This window comes from Colossoma macropomum, unplaced genomic scaffold, assembly GCF_904425465.1.
Source record: "Colossoma macropomum unplaced genomic scaffold, Colossoma_macropomum, whole genome shotgun sequence".
NCBI classification, from domain to species: domain Eukaryota; kingdom Metazoa; phylum Chordata; class Actinopteri; order Characiformes; family Serrasalmidae; genus Colossoma; species Colossoma macropomum.
Window position 1 is genome coordinate 28,539,596 of NW_023494795.1, and position 16,315 is coordinate 28,555,910.

Consider the following 16,315-nt stretch of genomic DNA (forward strand, 5'->3'; position numbering starts at 1 on the left):
GCTTTTATATAACTGCACTGTACCTTTTTTTTTTTGGAATCAACATAAAAACTCTGACGAAAATGTAAGACACAGACTGCACTCTGGTGGAGTGGAGTGTAGAGTTCAGACAAGTCATGATTCTTTTAAAAAAGTATAATGTTAGAGACAAGCTATTGAATTAGTAGTAGGCAGTTTACCTGCTCATCTGCTTTACCGGTTGAAATTCGTCTTAAGATATTAGCATTTTCATTACTAGTGTTGTAGTACTTGAGTCTATATACTAGAGGTCTCTGTCATGTCTCGGCCTCGGGGTAAGGTGGAAAATTGTTGTCTTGACCTGCTGAGTGCACTTTGTAAGGGTTTAAATGTCTATACTGCTGTAAATTTTTTAGGTTTAAAAAAAACTGATGTAGTACCACTACGGCCCACTGGGGGCCACAGCCCAAAGGTTGAAAACCACTGTGTGTTTATTGATGTTTGTTGGTTCCAAAATTCAAACATCATTCGAGGATTGATTTGAATCTTATTATTACAATATTTTCATGTAAGGGGTTTCAGGGGCTTTATAAATATATCTAAGTACATGCTGTCTGTCCCTGTTTTGATTTGGACTTAACTCTAGTAGTCTTGAGTACTCTTCTGGTCTTGAGTACACTAGTTGTTACTATTATTACTGTTATTACTATGCCACAAATAAGCGCCGATAATGCAACATACATGCAGTGCAAACAATGCTAATTCCCCCACCTTGTGTGTTATGAGTTGCAGTCTGAGGTAAGTTAGTGTGGTTTGTTGTCGAAGGAGTAAAATCAGAATGTAATGACTTAAAGGGGGAAATGAGAGCGTAAAGCAAAGCTGGTCTCTTAGGTTTTAGCCCTTAGCCTTTCGCTTTGCCTGGATACTAACAGCTTTCTGGGCACACCGTGTACGGTTGTTCACCAGCTGCTTCATGCAGCTTCTCAGCTAATACTGATAGCGTGAATGACCTTAATATTTACCAAATTCCAGCAGCATCCAACACTCACACATGAAAGCTCAAATGCCTCAAGAAATTCGGACATAGCCCTGCTCAGACAAGCTGCTGTGTGCTTACAAGCACTTGTCTCAATCTTGTTAGGGTCAGAAAGCAATGTTGACTCTTAACATACTGTTCACACCTTTTTTACTCTGTTTTCCAATAAAATATTGTAGATTTTCTTCAGTTGTTTAATATGGTTATTATTAAAAGTGAAGGAACAGTAATACACCACCTGTTAGTCTACAAAAATGTTTTACTAAAGCTCCCAAAATGGTATAATAAACAAAGAAACATGCATAAATACACTATACTGTGATATAAAAACGAAACCGTTAGAAATCTTCATTATACCATGATATAAAATTTTGGCCATACTGCTCACCACTAATTTGAATATTCAAATATTCTGAGTCATTCCTATAATTAAGTCACTATTACAATCTCTTCACATTCCATGGTTTGTTTCCAAGAAAGATGACAAATGGATGCCCCTTGGAGGAGAGTGAGGGTCGTATTGGCGATATAGTTTTAAATTTTTAAAAACTGTTTCAAGTGCAGACTTCCTAGATTTTTCAGTTATGTTTTGAAATTGTTAACCCTTAGTGCTGTGAGCATTCTCTCCAATCTCTGACGCTCCAGATATGCTCCTGTGGGTGTTTGGATAAATCGAGGTGTCCACATGATTCAACAAAAACGCCAATAATTGTAATCCAAATTAGCATTTTTTACCCATGTCACATCAAGCATTCGCTAACGTCTTTGTAATATATCTCAAAGCAGATCATGATCACAAAATGTAGAAATATAACTGCAACATGGTGTTTTTTCTGTGTCTTGCAGCGAAGGCCTGGTGCTGGCTGTTGGATTGTTTAGATCAGGCTCTTGTCCTCGGTCCTCAGAGATGATTCAGTGAGTAACTGTTCTCTGCCCCCTCCCTGTCTACCCTCAGGGACAGGACTCAACAGGCCTGAGGGCCTCATTTTCCATTTATTATGAAACCTGGTGATTTTTTCTGTTGTTTTTATCATTGTTATTTTCTACTTCATGTAAATAGGACTCAGTCAAACCACATTAATCGATGTAATGTGAATAATTTTAAAGATGATGCATAAATATTCATGATGAATTGCTTATCGGCTTGTAAAGCCATTGAGTGAAGTGGTACTTCATTAGCAACATCAGGCTGAGTACTTATGTGTAAATCAGCATGAAGAGCAGTTGATTTCCTGTGATCCTTTGATCTTTTGTGTATTTGAATGATAGTAATAACAGCATTAATAATAACATGCAACGTTTCATCCTTAACATTCTACTTGAAATGTTTAACTTAAGTAGTAAAAGTATCAACCAAGTCAAATTTACGTCAAATACATTTGACAAATAAGGTTGAGTAAGAAAGATAAAAAAAGTTGCATGAGGTATCATAAAGAAGAAAACAGTAATTCTTGGGCAAAATTCAGCAGCATGGATCCTAACAAAGACAAGAAAGAGATCATTGCACTGGATCCAATTTAAAGTTCTTTTTCTTGTTTTTAATGGCGCAGCGTCTGTGTACCTCACTGAATGTCTGCCTGTTGATGTTCCAACATGTGATCGTATACATCTGCAGACACTGTTCAAGGCCTCTTTCTGTTTTTTTCTAATTCTAAACTATAGAACTCACATTTATATTTGGCAATGGAGCTCAATGCACACACTCTTAAAGGGCTCACTCATACATTTTTCTTGTATTTTAAGGTCCACCGATGACTTTTGTGTGCTTTTACGCACCAAAAGCAGATTTCTACACGACCATTTTTCAACCTCTTTTTATCCCTTAGAATTAAGCAGGCTGGTTTTGTTACTGTGCCTTTAAGACTGTAAATGATCTTTACTGTTCTGATTGGCTGTCCAGTTTGTGCTTCATTCAAAAAGCGGTCCGGGCTGAAAGACTGTCAGTGTGATTGGGCACAACTAAACCGTTGTAGGCTGAAAAGTGAATAGATATACATGCATTGTTTTTGTGAAATCACAAGTATCTTTATTATCTTTTTATTTTCATTAATACTATTCATTTTTATTTTATATGAACTATTTTCTTTTTATAACTGTTATTGAATTTTATAGCTTGGCCTGCTATCTGTACAAAAGGTGCTCTCTATATAAAGTTCTTCTTCTTCTTATTATTATTATTACTATTATTATTATTACAAAACAAATGTGCCTTAAGCTCTTTTAACGGTACTTAGGTGTGGATTTATAGCACCTTCATTTATTTACTTTACAGTTAAATTGGAACAAGTTTTTTATTTTTCAGGAGATGTTTCTGAGGAGATTAATTATAAGATAACTCACTTGCATAAGGAAAGAAAAAGGCAAAGGAAAATTAGTTAAAAAAATAAATGCAAAAAAACTAAAATCTACAGAGAAAACTGAACCAGGCAAGTCCTTGTAGACCAACATAACTGTCCCCATCAGATAAACAGTACTTAAAGCTTTCATCTTTATAAGAGAAGAGAAAATCAAGCTCCACAGGTGTTTCTGCCAATCCTTCCACTGTAAGAAGACAACTCAGCACTATGAGTCTGAAAGGATGTGTAGCTGCCAAGAAACACACTATGAAAAGGAAGCAGACAACAAAGAAGAACATTCACAGTCACTGAAACTAGACGTCTGAAATGTGGAGTAAGACTTTACAAATGTGTCTAAATTTGAGATCTTTGGATGTAACAAAAGATAGTATGTCACTTTGCTGCCATCAAAGCAAAGAAACACGAATCAGTAGAGTGCAGTAGAGGATCAGTGCAAGTTTAGAGAAGCGTAACACCATCTGGAGTGATTGGTGATTGGCCTTTGATCGAAGCTGTCAATAATGCTGATGAGCACAATCAAATGTTAATACATCATTCACATCCCTCTGGCAAACGTCTGATTGCGAAGGAATTCTTTCTACAGCAAGATAATGACCCCAAGCACACTGCTGAGAAGATCGTACTTATTAAATAAAGAAGCTGCCGGTGTTCTCGGATCACTGGACTGGCTATCCAAAATCCAGACTTCAGCATCACTGAATGTGTTTGGGATCATTTGGATTCTGAGAAGCTGGAAGTTCAACCAACTTTTAAGACTGAACCTTGGAGATGTGAAAAAATATCCCTGCAGATTTCTTTAAAGAACAGAAGGGAAGTCTTCTGAAAACAATAGAAGCTGTAGTAAAGGTAAAGGGTGGTGCATTAATACTGAAAATTGTGATGTATGTCAAGGCTTTTATGTAATTTTCTGTTAAATATATATTATTTCAGATTTTTTTCCTGATTCTGAAATCGTACTTAATGGCTAAGTTGCCATTTACTGGGAAGTAAATTAATGAAGAGTGGTCTCTAACTTTTGCACAGCTCTCTACATAGGAAATGAGCTTTATAGTATAATCCTAAATAAACTAGAGTGTGATAAAGTTCATTCCTCCAGGGTTCTTAATCATGCTGTAATTATCATGATGATTTCCTCAGGTAAGGAAACACCAGCCTGATTGCTTTTTTCATCTTTGGCTTAATCTCCTCTAACTTTTTCATTCAGCCTTTCCTCAAGGTTCTTTATCTTCTTGCCTCGCTTGACTCGAGGAAAAGATGTTCTGAGCCTTTTCTCAGTAAAAGAGCTGCCATTATGCCACACACAGGGTGTTCACTCCGATTAGGGAAAATTTATGTGGCGTGTTAAGGAGCAGCTGAAGAGACTTTTGTAGGAGAGCTGTTTTAATGCTTGTTACTGAGGCTTTGCATGGATTAACACTGGATTAACCTTGTTCACTTGCTTGTTTTGACTTTTTAAAGGAACGCCGGCTGTTATCAAATCACATTTGTAAACAGACTGTTTGGATACTATGTTTTTTCTATGTTTTTTAGCCTGTTGTAACAGTGCTCTCCATCAAATGTCAACTCAGTCCAGCCACTTAAAACGCTAAATGAGCTTTTTCAGCGCCGTATCCAGGCACAGATGTGTCTGTCAGGTCCCACTGTGGCTGGTAAATGTGTTAAATGATGCCTGTCGAGACACGAGCGCAGGTGTTTGTCAGCGGTGCTGATTTTGACAAGTCCTCTGCTGCTGGTATCATAACAGGGCTTTAGCTTGAGCATGCCCGCATGAGTGTATGCCTGTGAATACTGAGTAAGGGTGACTGCTTTTTGTGCACATGGACCACAGAATGAGTGTTGGGGGATGCATCAAGCACCCTTTTTTATTTGAATCAAATAACAAAGAAATTTTGTCAACCTATACAGGTAGAAAAATAAAAATAGAACACTTGTGGGTATTTTTGGTTTTGTGTTAAGACACTATAGTGTATAGGGAATGGGCATTTTTTTCACATTTGATATTCAGTTTTTTACAGCATTATTTGAGGGAAAAAAAATCATTTTCACTGACCGTTCATTTTATTGTCCTTCAAGCAGTCTGGTATGTGCTAGTGTAATAAGACGACAGTAACCTTTAGCTTTTTGTATTTATGGAAATTAAACAGAACATGAACTTTAACATTACTGTAACCTCTGGCCTTTTCTGTTTGAAGTAACATTTCAAGAACAAATGAGTAGATTCTGTTGTTTTTGTATTGTACACTGAACAGCTAGCATTTCGTGGTGTCTTGGCCATCACGCTCAGTTCAGGTGCAGCGCTCTCGTCCACATCAGCACTACTGCTAAAAGTTAAAAGGTCTTGCCCTTTCGTATGTCACGTTTAACCACATCTGTAGTGAAAGGTGTTTGTCTTTTTTTTTACAGACTATAGCCCCGTCTGAGACCAAACGTAAGTTTTACAGCACCTCCTAGTGGTGAACAGAGTTCAGACATGTCTTTTTTTGCCAGACTGGCCAAGAAGAGGCATTTCCGCTTATTGACTGACTGACTGACTGACTGACTGACGAACTTTGTTGAAATGTGAATGCCTGAGGAGTGTAGCTAGCCCTCAGTAGGTGGCGGTAATGCACCCTAACTTAGCCTGCCATCTGCCATTTGTCCAAAACAAGAAGACTTGGCTTTTGTCCAAAACAAGAAGACTTTTTTTTTATTAAAGCAAAACATAGTACACAACATCAGATGCATAGAAAAATATACATATAACTGTGTATGCATACATGAATACGTTTGCTAGGGGGATATACATAACTACACAACATCTTGAAAAACATACATGCTTTAACAGTTTTAATAGCTTTTTGCTTTAAAGAGGGCTGTATTCAATATAATGTTCCATCTCCTTTTCAAAGGCAACAAAAACGGGCCTTTTATCTATTGTATATTGTGTGTATTCAGCTCTGTGATTTTCCAAAATACCAAATAATATGTTTTCACAAAAACAATACTTCTCATCAATATTTTGAACAATAAAGGCACAGAGGTTTGGCATATTGACAATGCCAAATAAGTGAATGGCTGTCTCTGGGTCATTGCTACTGAAGAAGTTATTTCAACAAGTTGTTTTAATGTTATATTTAAATTGTATTATTATTTTAAAGTAACTTTAGCTGGGTAGGTTTTATGTATATGTTTATATGACAGTTCATTAACTTTATTAGGATGCTGGTTTCTCATGCTGCACTGCATTAGGTAAGCTTGCGCTTCATGTGGGTGTGTGTCCTTGCTTGCCATGGGCAAGCTGAGGGAGCTGTAGTGGCCCCTTATCAGCTCTTTTTCGAGCGATTGAGCATGTTAAATCAGCATTAGCCGGGAGCAAGCTGTGGGAAACAAAAGAAAAAAAAACAAGAACACATTGCGTAGCAAACTTAAATGCAGAGTAGCATCACTGGGGACGGGCGTTTGTTATGATTATGTTCAAACCTGTAAACATAAAGTATTTGAATATGAATTTTTTTTCAGTGCTGTAATTTGGTGGAAATGTATACCGTGTCATGATGAAAAAATTATTAAATCCCTTTTAACTATACAGTGATAATCAATGGTGAGAAATGAACTTAAACCTCGCCCTCTATCTTCAAGTTCATTGTTTTTTGGTCGTCGCATGTTTAAACGGTCTTCCTCATTTCGCTCTACCATCCAGTAGTCTCAGAGATGTCCAGTCCAGTTCGTTAAGCCAGAAAACCTACAGCTCTCAGATTGAAAAAGCTTATCAAACGTTTATTAATACAGTATGTCTGTTCCATGTAAATGTGTTTTTACTGAAATTTGCAGCCTTGCATGATGTTTAGTCTACTGTTTAATGGACTAACTGTTGATGAATGTACCCAAAGGCACAGATTTGCTAGATAACAGTGTTTGTAGTTTAATATCACTAATCAGAGTGGGTTAGTGATGTAATAATTGGTTAGTGATGGAAGGGAGGAAGGCTGGTTTACAGTCTGAGCATGTTTGCAAAATGTTTCCAAAATCTGTTTGGATGGCGTTAAAACTGGCAGTAAAATGTTACACAGAGATGAACCATTTCACAAGGTTTCTGTATAAACTCTGTTGTACTGTATTCTGTATTCTATACTTTCCTAAAACAAGATGATCCAAGCAGATAAAAGGACAGGAAGAGTTGTTGATGTCAGATGGATGGCATTATTAATCGCTTTGCTCATTTCAAGGCTTTAGTTTGACTTTTATTTCTTTCAGAAAGGAATCAGATATCTTGATATAATTTTGATGCCAAAATTGACAAACAAGGATGACTTAAGACAGCCACGTAAATTAATTTACTTAATTAAGTCATTACGACAAAAACAGACAAGCTGTTGTTTTTAATCACATTTTCATGATATTTAATTATGCAGGCATTGGTTGAATTCATTTAGAATGAGGACTTGCATTAATTATGAAAATTCAGTATGGGCACTGGTTGGATTCACTCAGAGTGAGGAATGGTTGGATTAATTGAGAGTATGCATTGACTGGATTATTTGAGAGTGGGCACTGGCTGCATTCATTCAGAGCGGGCATTGAATGCAGAGAAACTTTCAATCCGTACCACATTTGTGTTTGTAGGTAGAAGAGGAGGTCTTGTGTTATGGTTAGAATTTTTTGTACATTGTCATGTTTTGTGGTAAGAACATCCTTCTTTTATATTTTTCCAGTAATTTGTACTAGAAGGTGATAGTGACTCAGTTTTTTGGTCTGGCTTTCATGAGGAGTCTGTCGCACTTTGATTTGGACTTGTCTTGGACTTGACAAAGGTGGTCTAGACTACAGCCCTACTTCCCACACTGAATTTAGCTTATGAGTTGGTGAGATGCCTTTTAAATGATGTGAGTCTGGCTGTTTAGGATTGGTACAAATTTGTTTGGGTTTATAAAGTAAAGTTCAGTAACTACAGCTTGCTTAAACTGTCTGAATAGTCCGCTCCACTGACAACCGTTTTATTCGGCACTTTGACTCAGCTTGGCTCTGACTGTTCAAATATTCAGCTTAATACAGAACAGCCTGTATATTGTCTTGTGATGGAACACATTGATTACCCAAATACTGATTTCAGCATTCGAATACTGGCACCTCAAGTGGTTGTTCGATTTATGAGTACCTGGGCACATTCCTACAAGAAATCCGAAGAAGTCTCCCTGCGCAGGTTTAAATCCGGCCAACTACTTTTTGTTTATCTGGAAATAGGGCAAAGATGCCCGACAAAAAGAGCTTGCAAAGAAAAGACTTTAGCTTGAACTACATGAACAGCACAAGAATGGTGAGTTCTCTCTTCAGAACACATTCTGCAAAAACGACAGACTCATGGTCACTTTAACTGCACAGTAATAGGCAACGTGATTTTAAGGCATTTGAAGCTGCTTACATATAAACAGTTCAGAGTACAGGGTGATTTTGTGTCATGTAATCTTCTTGTACTGTACATTTACAGGAATGACTTTTAGCAACCATTCTATCACCATAATCTGAAGGTGGCGATTCAACTGCGCTGATTTTGGAACACTTAAATTGATTTTTAAATTGATCTCCCTGTATAAAACATGATTATTCAAACCGTTTCAGTATATATCACGATGTATATATTTTTTCCAAACTATTTTAGATTTTTGTAGATTGAATGTTGTTTTGGTGCTAAATGCTGTTTCACATCTTCAAAGCTGAAGTTTGCTATTATTCACCACCTTTTTGTTTGAGTATTCTGTTGAAGATGGAACAGGAAATTTGAATGAGAAACCAACTTCAGCTTTGTCAGATTTCTCAAGCCATATGTCTTATATGTGCATCCCATATATCGTGCCTCTGACCGTAAGACACTGCTAGGATTTGAAAAATTTCACAAGTCATTCACACTGCGGCTTCACCTGATGCATGATCTATTTTGGCGTAGTCTACTTATTTTTTTGTTTTGTCTCGGTTTTTGACCTCTGTTGGGTTCTTGACTTTCCAATGGATGTCTCTAATGATTATTGTTAGCCTCTATCTGGTTTTGACCTTCACTTGTTTTACTACATTGTGTTTGATTGATCCTCGTTACGTTAAAGCCTGCAAACACCCAAGAACATCTTGGGTGTTTGGATCAATCAAGGCATTGCAAGGCATATCACAATAACAATATGTAGCAATATAAACACAATATGGTATTTTGTCCCTATTGTGCAGCACTGTTTGCGTTCAGGCTGCTGTGGCCGGCACCGGTCACTGTCTCTGCTGGTGATGAATGAGGGTAAAGCTGGCAGGAGAGGGGCACGGCTGTGGCCTGCAGGAGCTTCTCTGTCTGAGTGCTGTGTGCTCACAGCAGCCTAAAGAGCCGTTCTGGGTAACAACCAAAAGTGTTTGTCTCAGAGTGCCCACCCAGCCGTGTGCTGCAGATCACACACACACACACACACACACAAAAAATACACACAAGCACTTACTCTTCTCAGAAACTCACACTGAGCCTTTAAGAAAAGTGCTTTAGCAGAGGCGACCTGAGCCAGCTGGCAGCAGCTGAGGTGCGTCAGGATCGATTAGGTTCAGGAGGTTTACTTTCAGGCCACAGTGTTATAGATAGTGCCACAGCAACATCACAGAGTGGTATTGCTCAGAGATGTTACTTACACATCAGTAGCCTCTGTTGTGTAATTATAAATCAGCATGCACTGATTTTAGATCTGATCCCTGTAAGGGCCTGAGAGAAGGATGGATGGATAAATAGACAGACAGATAGATAGACATAAAAAGGGATGGGTTGAAAAAGACATGAAGAAAGAGATAGATAGAGAGAGAGAGAGAGGAAGAGAAGATTAATAAATAGAGAAAAACATAGAGAATAAAATGGATAGATGCTGATGTAGTTTTAAAAGTGGAATGTTTTGCCATTCTTGTGTTGTGCAAGTCTTCAGCTTTGCAACCATACAGGGTATTTCTTGTATTTTGAGCTAAATAATGCGCTACACATTTTCAGTTGGAGACAGGTCTGGACTGCAGGCAGGTCAGTCTAGTACCTGCACTCTCTGATTACACAGCCATGCTGTTGTAACGTGTACAGAATGTGGCTTGGCATTGTCATGTTGAAATAAGCATGGACGTCCTTGACAAAGACCGTATATGTTGAGCTAAAATGTGTTCAGCATTAATGGTGCTTCACAGATGTGCAGGTTAATATTACATTCTAATACACCCCCATACCATAACACCCTGTTTTTTTATATTTCATGCTGGCAACAATCTGGATGGACCTTCTGGATTTTCTGGATTTTCTTCTTAGAGAACATACCCATTCTCTCTGTAAACAATATGAAAGATGGACTCATCAGACCACGATACACATTTTAACTGTACATCAGTCTATTGCAGATGAGCTCAAGCCCAGAGAAGTCGGCAGCGTTTCTAGAAGCTGTTGACACCTGGCTTTCATTGTGCATAGTATAGTCCTAACTTGCATTTATAGATGCAGCGATGGACAGTGTTCATAGACCATGTTTTTATAAAGTGTTCCCGAGCCCATGTGGTAATATCCATCACAGAAACATACTGTTTTTTGATGCAGTGCTGTCTGAGTGATGGAAGGTCATAGGCATTTATTTGTGTAGTTTGGCCTTTTCCTTAATACAGAGAGATTTCTCCAGAGTCTCTGAATTCTTTTGATTTTATTTTGCACCGTAGTTAAGGAACGTTATTTTTAAACTGTTGGAATTTTTGCTTTTTTGGCAAAAACGGTAAGCCTTGACCCATCCAAACCAGGCTTTTTCTGGATGTTTCTTATAGATCCAAGCATGAGTGCATCACCTGTTTAAGATGTTTTTAAAACATTTTACAATTTTCTAAACCTTTGTGGTGTAGGCATCAATTTCAGAAAGAGTGTATTTTTACAAAAAACAATGAAATTGATAAGATAAAATATTACATTGTAATGTCTTTGTACTGCTTTCATTCACATACAGGTCAAAGTAGATTGAAGGAAATTTAAAATGTTCCACTTTCTATTTTGCATTTTACCTGCTGTCTCAACTTTTTTAGAATCAAGATAGATAGGTAGGTAGGTAGATAGATGGGTGGATGGATGGATGGATGGATGGATGGATAGGTATATAGATAGATAGATAGATAGATAGATAGATAACTTCATTATATCCATTTGTGGAAATTTGCCTGTGATTTATTATAATTGCATTATGGCATAATATAAATGAAAAAAAAGAAACAGAACACAAGACATAAAAACATATTCAATCACCAGTTAGAAGCACATTGAATATGGTGGTAGAGATAAATAAGTCATTTCAAATTCAAATGTGCCATGTTAAAAATAAAGAGTTAAGTCTGATTAATTCCTTGGTCTTGGTTTTAAGTTGAGGTCTTCCATAAATAGCTCTGGACAGCCTCTCAGAATAGCTCTAGTTGAATGATGGGCCTTGATTAAATTCTAAATCGTGATCCATCCAACAGGTGATTATCCTCCACTCCTCAAATGAACCCTGCTGGGGCTGGAGCACCATCTGTTGAATGGGTTAGCAGGCTTTCACTCACATGGAAACTAATGCACACAAACTAATAGTGCTGGAGGGAGCGTGTGTTGTGTTATTATGAGAAAGTCAGAGGATTACTGTAGCAGGATAAAACAACAGCTTTCTGAGAACACAGGCATGTTTACGTGTCTCTATTGCCAGACAGTCCTCAATCAGATTAATGCAGCAGATTGACCCAGTGCCTCTGTAATGTCTCATGCAATGTAATGGAAGGCTGTTTCAAATGTGTGCATGATTTCCACATTAAGTGAGGGGAATTCCATGGATTGTTTAAAATTTCATTGTCATTCAGAGTGATTTGAGGTGAAATGGTTGATTGTAGAGAAACTTAGACTCCAGAACCAGCAGTCACAATGTGTACAACACAAATATAACTCATTTTATGTACTACCCAAAACCAGCAGTGAACCTACACTTTTATACAAGCTTTTATATGTCAGTGTTAATGATGGTAAAATAGGTACTGTCTTTGGGTACTATTTTGCCTTACAACACCCTGTATGTACCCCAAAAAGTAGTTTTAGATCAAAAAAAAGTTTTATCTCAAAACAATCGTAAAACAATGTCTCAGGCATCAGACAGTATATCCATAACCATTTAATGTAATGTTGTGCTCTGAGGGAGCTTTTAACACAAGCTTTTAATACCATAAATTTAATACAACCTTCATTCAGTATACCTCCAGAACTGTGATAAATGCATAATTTCTATGGCTAGACTGTGGGCTGAGACATACAGATGTCTGTTTTGTACAGCGTGCACGTGACAAAAACAGAATCAGTATGCCTGTGCTCCCACCCCACCACCTGCAGTCTGATCAGATCAAGTGTAATAAAACAAACTGAGAAATAAATCTTAGCGCAACAGAACTACTGTTGTCAACTGGCCAGAGGTCATGAGGAAAACAGGATTAGACTAGATTTCCTGTATCCTGACCTGAACAGTCTATACCTCCATAATTATGGAAAAATAGCTTATTTTATGCAGATAAATCTTGCTTGTGACTATTAATGAATTAAGAGTTGAAATGTCCCTGATAAAACAGCACTGCTGCTATTAATACTACTATATCATCATCATCATTATTTGTGTACATTAGATTTTTCACTGAACCATTCCTTTAGTATCTTTTTCACCTCAGTGCAGTAACAATGACAGCAAATAACACTGACAGCAAATAATGAAAGTTATATTCACTATTCTATCTGATTAATTTTTATTATTATTATTTTCTATTTTTCAGACTTTTGGCCCAGTTAACACCTAAACTGCAGTTGACAATTAATACATTTGCACATTGATCATAATTTTCAGTTTTCATTATGTATTATTGTCAGCTGTGTAATTAAATTTTCATTCATTATTATTATTATCTTTGGAAGGCATTCCATTTTTTGAAACACTGTTAGAGTAAATGCTGTAGGTTGGGTGCAGTGATGTAAAGCATGCCCCCTGCTGGCCATCATTAAGAACTGTATTCAGTGCAGGTCTGAAGAGGATCCATTAATAATGATAACAGTGCTAGTAGAGAGACAACACAGTAAATCGATGAGACATTTATGTAACTGCAGAGGATGCATAATTTCCACAGTAGTGCTATTGATTTCAGAGAATAAAAGAAAATTGTATTACTGCTGTTGCTTTCCCCAGATGTCCACTAAAATCCCATTGATTTTTATTACTGTAGAAATGATGTAGAATGGATTTAGGGTTATGTTTTTTTTCTCTGAGGTATTTACGGAAAGTACAGTACATCAGGATTCACAGTGCAGAGCTGCATGTAATTGACTTAGTGAGCTGTTTTAGCTTTGTACTCAAGCCGACTGGGTTAGAAATGAACCAATGATTGTGAAGAGTATTCGAACATATACAATGTTAGGTCATACACGACCATTTAAAACTTTGGAAGCAATGTTTCCATCAGTGTAAAACCAAATTTGGTGACAGATAAATATATAAAATTCACATAATAGGTAGGTAGCTTAGGCAGCATGTTCAGAATGATGAACAGAGCTGTAGATGACTCTGAAAGCTGTACAGCATCAATAATTAAGTTGTAATAAAATTAATATCCAGGGTTTCTCATATTTCAGAAGTGGTGGTTTGAATCTCGTGGCAGATAACGTGACAAAAGATAATTATAAATAGAAAAATACAGTGTATATTACAGTGTATATTATTTATCATCACTTCCTGTTGTTCCCAAAATACTTGGGAAAGTGTCTAAAACAACCTTTTAATGCATAGTTTATAATATCTAAATCTATGTTACATTAATATTGTACATAAACTACAGTGCTTGGTATTCTATTAAAGGGGCATTCCACTTCATATGCATTATATGAATTATATGTATAATTCAATCGTTGTAAACAAAGTTATTCACAGTGGTTTGGTATATAATGGTTTATTGTAGAGAACCGTACTGACTTACTGAAGCTTACTCTGATTTCTTTACAGTGGTGGTGATAGGAACCAGAGGTAATAGTGTCTGCAACACAAATATTTGTTTATTATTAATTAATTAATTCATGAATGAATTTATTTATTTATTTAATTTATTTACTATCCAGCTGAATCTATACGTCTTCTGATTTAATGTTGATAATGTTAAAATTTTTCTTTGGGGATTCTGTTTACTTTACTGCAGAGTTTAGTTCCCACCTGCATCTAAACTGCATTTGATCCAGCCAAACAAGGAATTCTGAAGACCTTAATTAGCTGGAGCAGGCGTGGCAGATTGTGGGTGGAACTGGAAACCTTTCAATAGACAGTTCCTTAAAGAACCAGTTGTGTAAATAAAATGTGTGAGTGTGAAGAATCTTCTAAGAAGTATAATGAACCTCCACATAATGTAAGTTGAAGTTTTTTTTTTCCTAGAACCATAATTTCAAGCCTAGGAACCTTTATTTTAAGACTGTAGTGGAATGCTTAAGGCCTAGTCACCCAACCTAAACCACACAAGACTGATGATAAAGAAACTATAAATGGCTGGATCAGACCCATTGCAAAGAATCACAAGAGAAGATACGCAGCATGGTGTCTATATAAGTTTAAAATAAGTTTAAATAAAATAAGTTTAAATTATAAACACATTAGCTGATTTAGCAGTTTTAGATTCTGTTGCATGATGGTAGTTGTCAAGAGACCAGTCAGAACCTTCTATAGTAGGATTTCGACATGGAACTGTGTTGAACTCAGACGTCTTCAGGTCATCATGTTTAATTTGCTTATAAGAAATCAACTGGGGAAATTTTGGCAAACTGTCTGTGTCCTTAAAAACCTTAGAAAATAGAAAAGAAGGATTTTTCCATTGATGTTTTGTGAATGGACGAATCAGGAAGTGGCCACAAGCAAATAGCTGAACAGTTGAAAATGCCCTTTTCCACTATCAATTAAGAAATTTGAAGCAACTGAATATGTTCATCTGCCAGGAAGACAACGTATGTCTGTACTGACCTCACACACTGTGAGAAGGATGGTTAGAGTGGTCAAAGAATCTAAGGATCACAGCTGGGGAACTGCAGACATTGGTTAGATTTTGGGGTTGAACGTCTCCCAAACTACAGTTAGACGCCATTCATAACCACAAGTTGTTTGGGAGGATTGCCAGATGAAAGCCTCTGCTGTCAAGAACCAACAAACTCAAGCGCCTACAAGCTTGCTAGACATTACTGGAACTTTCAGTGAAACTGTGTTCTGTGGTCAAATGAGACCAAAATAGAGCTTTTTGGCAACAAACACTAGGTGAATTGGGTGTGGACACAAACACAGTCATGCAGAAAAGTACATCATCCCCTCTGTGAAGTGTGGTGGTGGATCTGTGATGTTGTGGGGCTTCTTTTCTTCCGAAGGCCCTGGATAACTTGTTCGGATACATGGTATCACAGACTCAGATATTAAGTCAGAATTTGACTGTCTCTGCCAGGAAGCTTAAACTGGTATGTCATTGGATGTTCCAGCAGTACAATGATCCAAAGTACATCACAAGACAAAAAAGTACATTCGCCACAGAATTAAAGTTTTTGCCAAGGTCATCCCAGTCCCCCTGGCCTAAACCCCATAGAAGACCTGTAGGATGAGCTGAAGAGGAGAGTCTACAGTGTGATCCTCGGAATCTGAAGGATCTGGAGAGGTTCTGAATGGAGGGATAGTCTTAGATCCTTTGCCATGTGTTCTGTAGTCGCATTAAGCATTGCAGAAGTACACTCAGAGCTGGTGTCTTTGCAGAGGGAAGCTGCACAAACTATCAAAGAAAGGGGTACCAACATTGGTGGCACGCACAAATTTGAGAAAACTATTTCGTAATGAGACTTTTTCTCTCAATCATTGCACTTCAAACCAGTATTGTGTTAATATTTTGAATGAAAGATCAGATCTATGAGTAATAAAGAATGTTTTTATAGGCCATCTTGCTTGTG

General features: G+C 37.2%; 1 protein-coding gene across 2 annotated transcripts in view; it reads left to right on the top strand.

Annotated features, from left to right (window-relative positions):
* Positions 1–16,315, top strand: part of pkib (protein kinase (cAMP-dependent, catalytic) inhibitor beta) — a 55,476-nt gene that overhangs the window by 29,404 nt on the left and 9,757 nt on the right. Inside the window, exon 2 of one of the 2 annotated variants that reach the window (XM_036582107.1) lies at positions 1,841–1,909. The exons of the other annotated variant lie outside the window; for it this stretch is intronic. The gene's annotated coding sequence lies outside the window, so the exon portion shown is untranslated. The remainder of the gene's footprint in view (positions 1–1,840; positions 1,910–16,315) is intronic. 2 annotated transcript variants of the gene reach the window in all.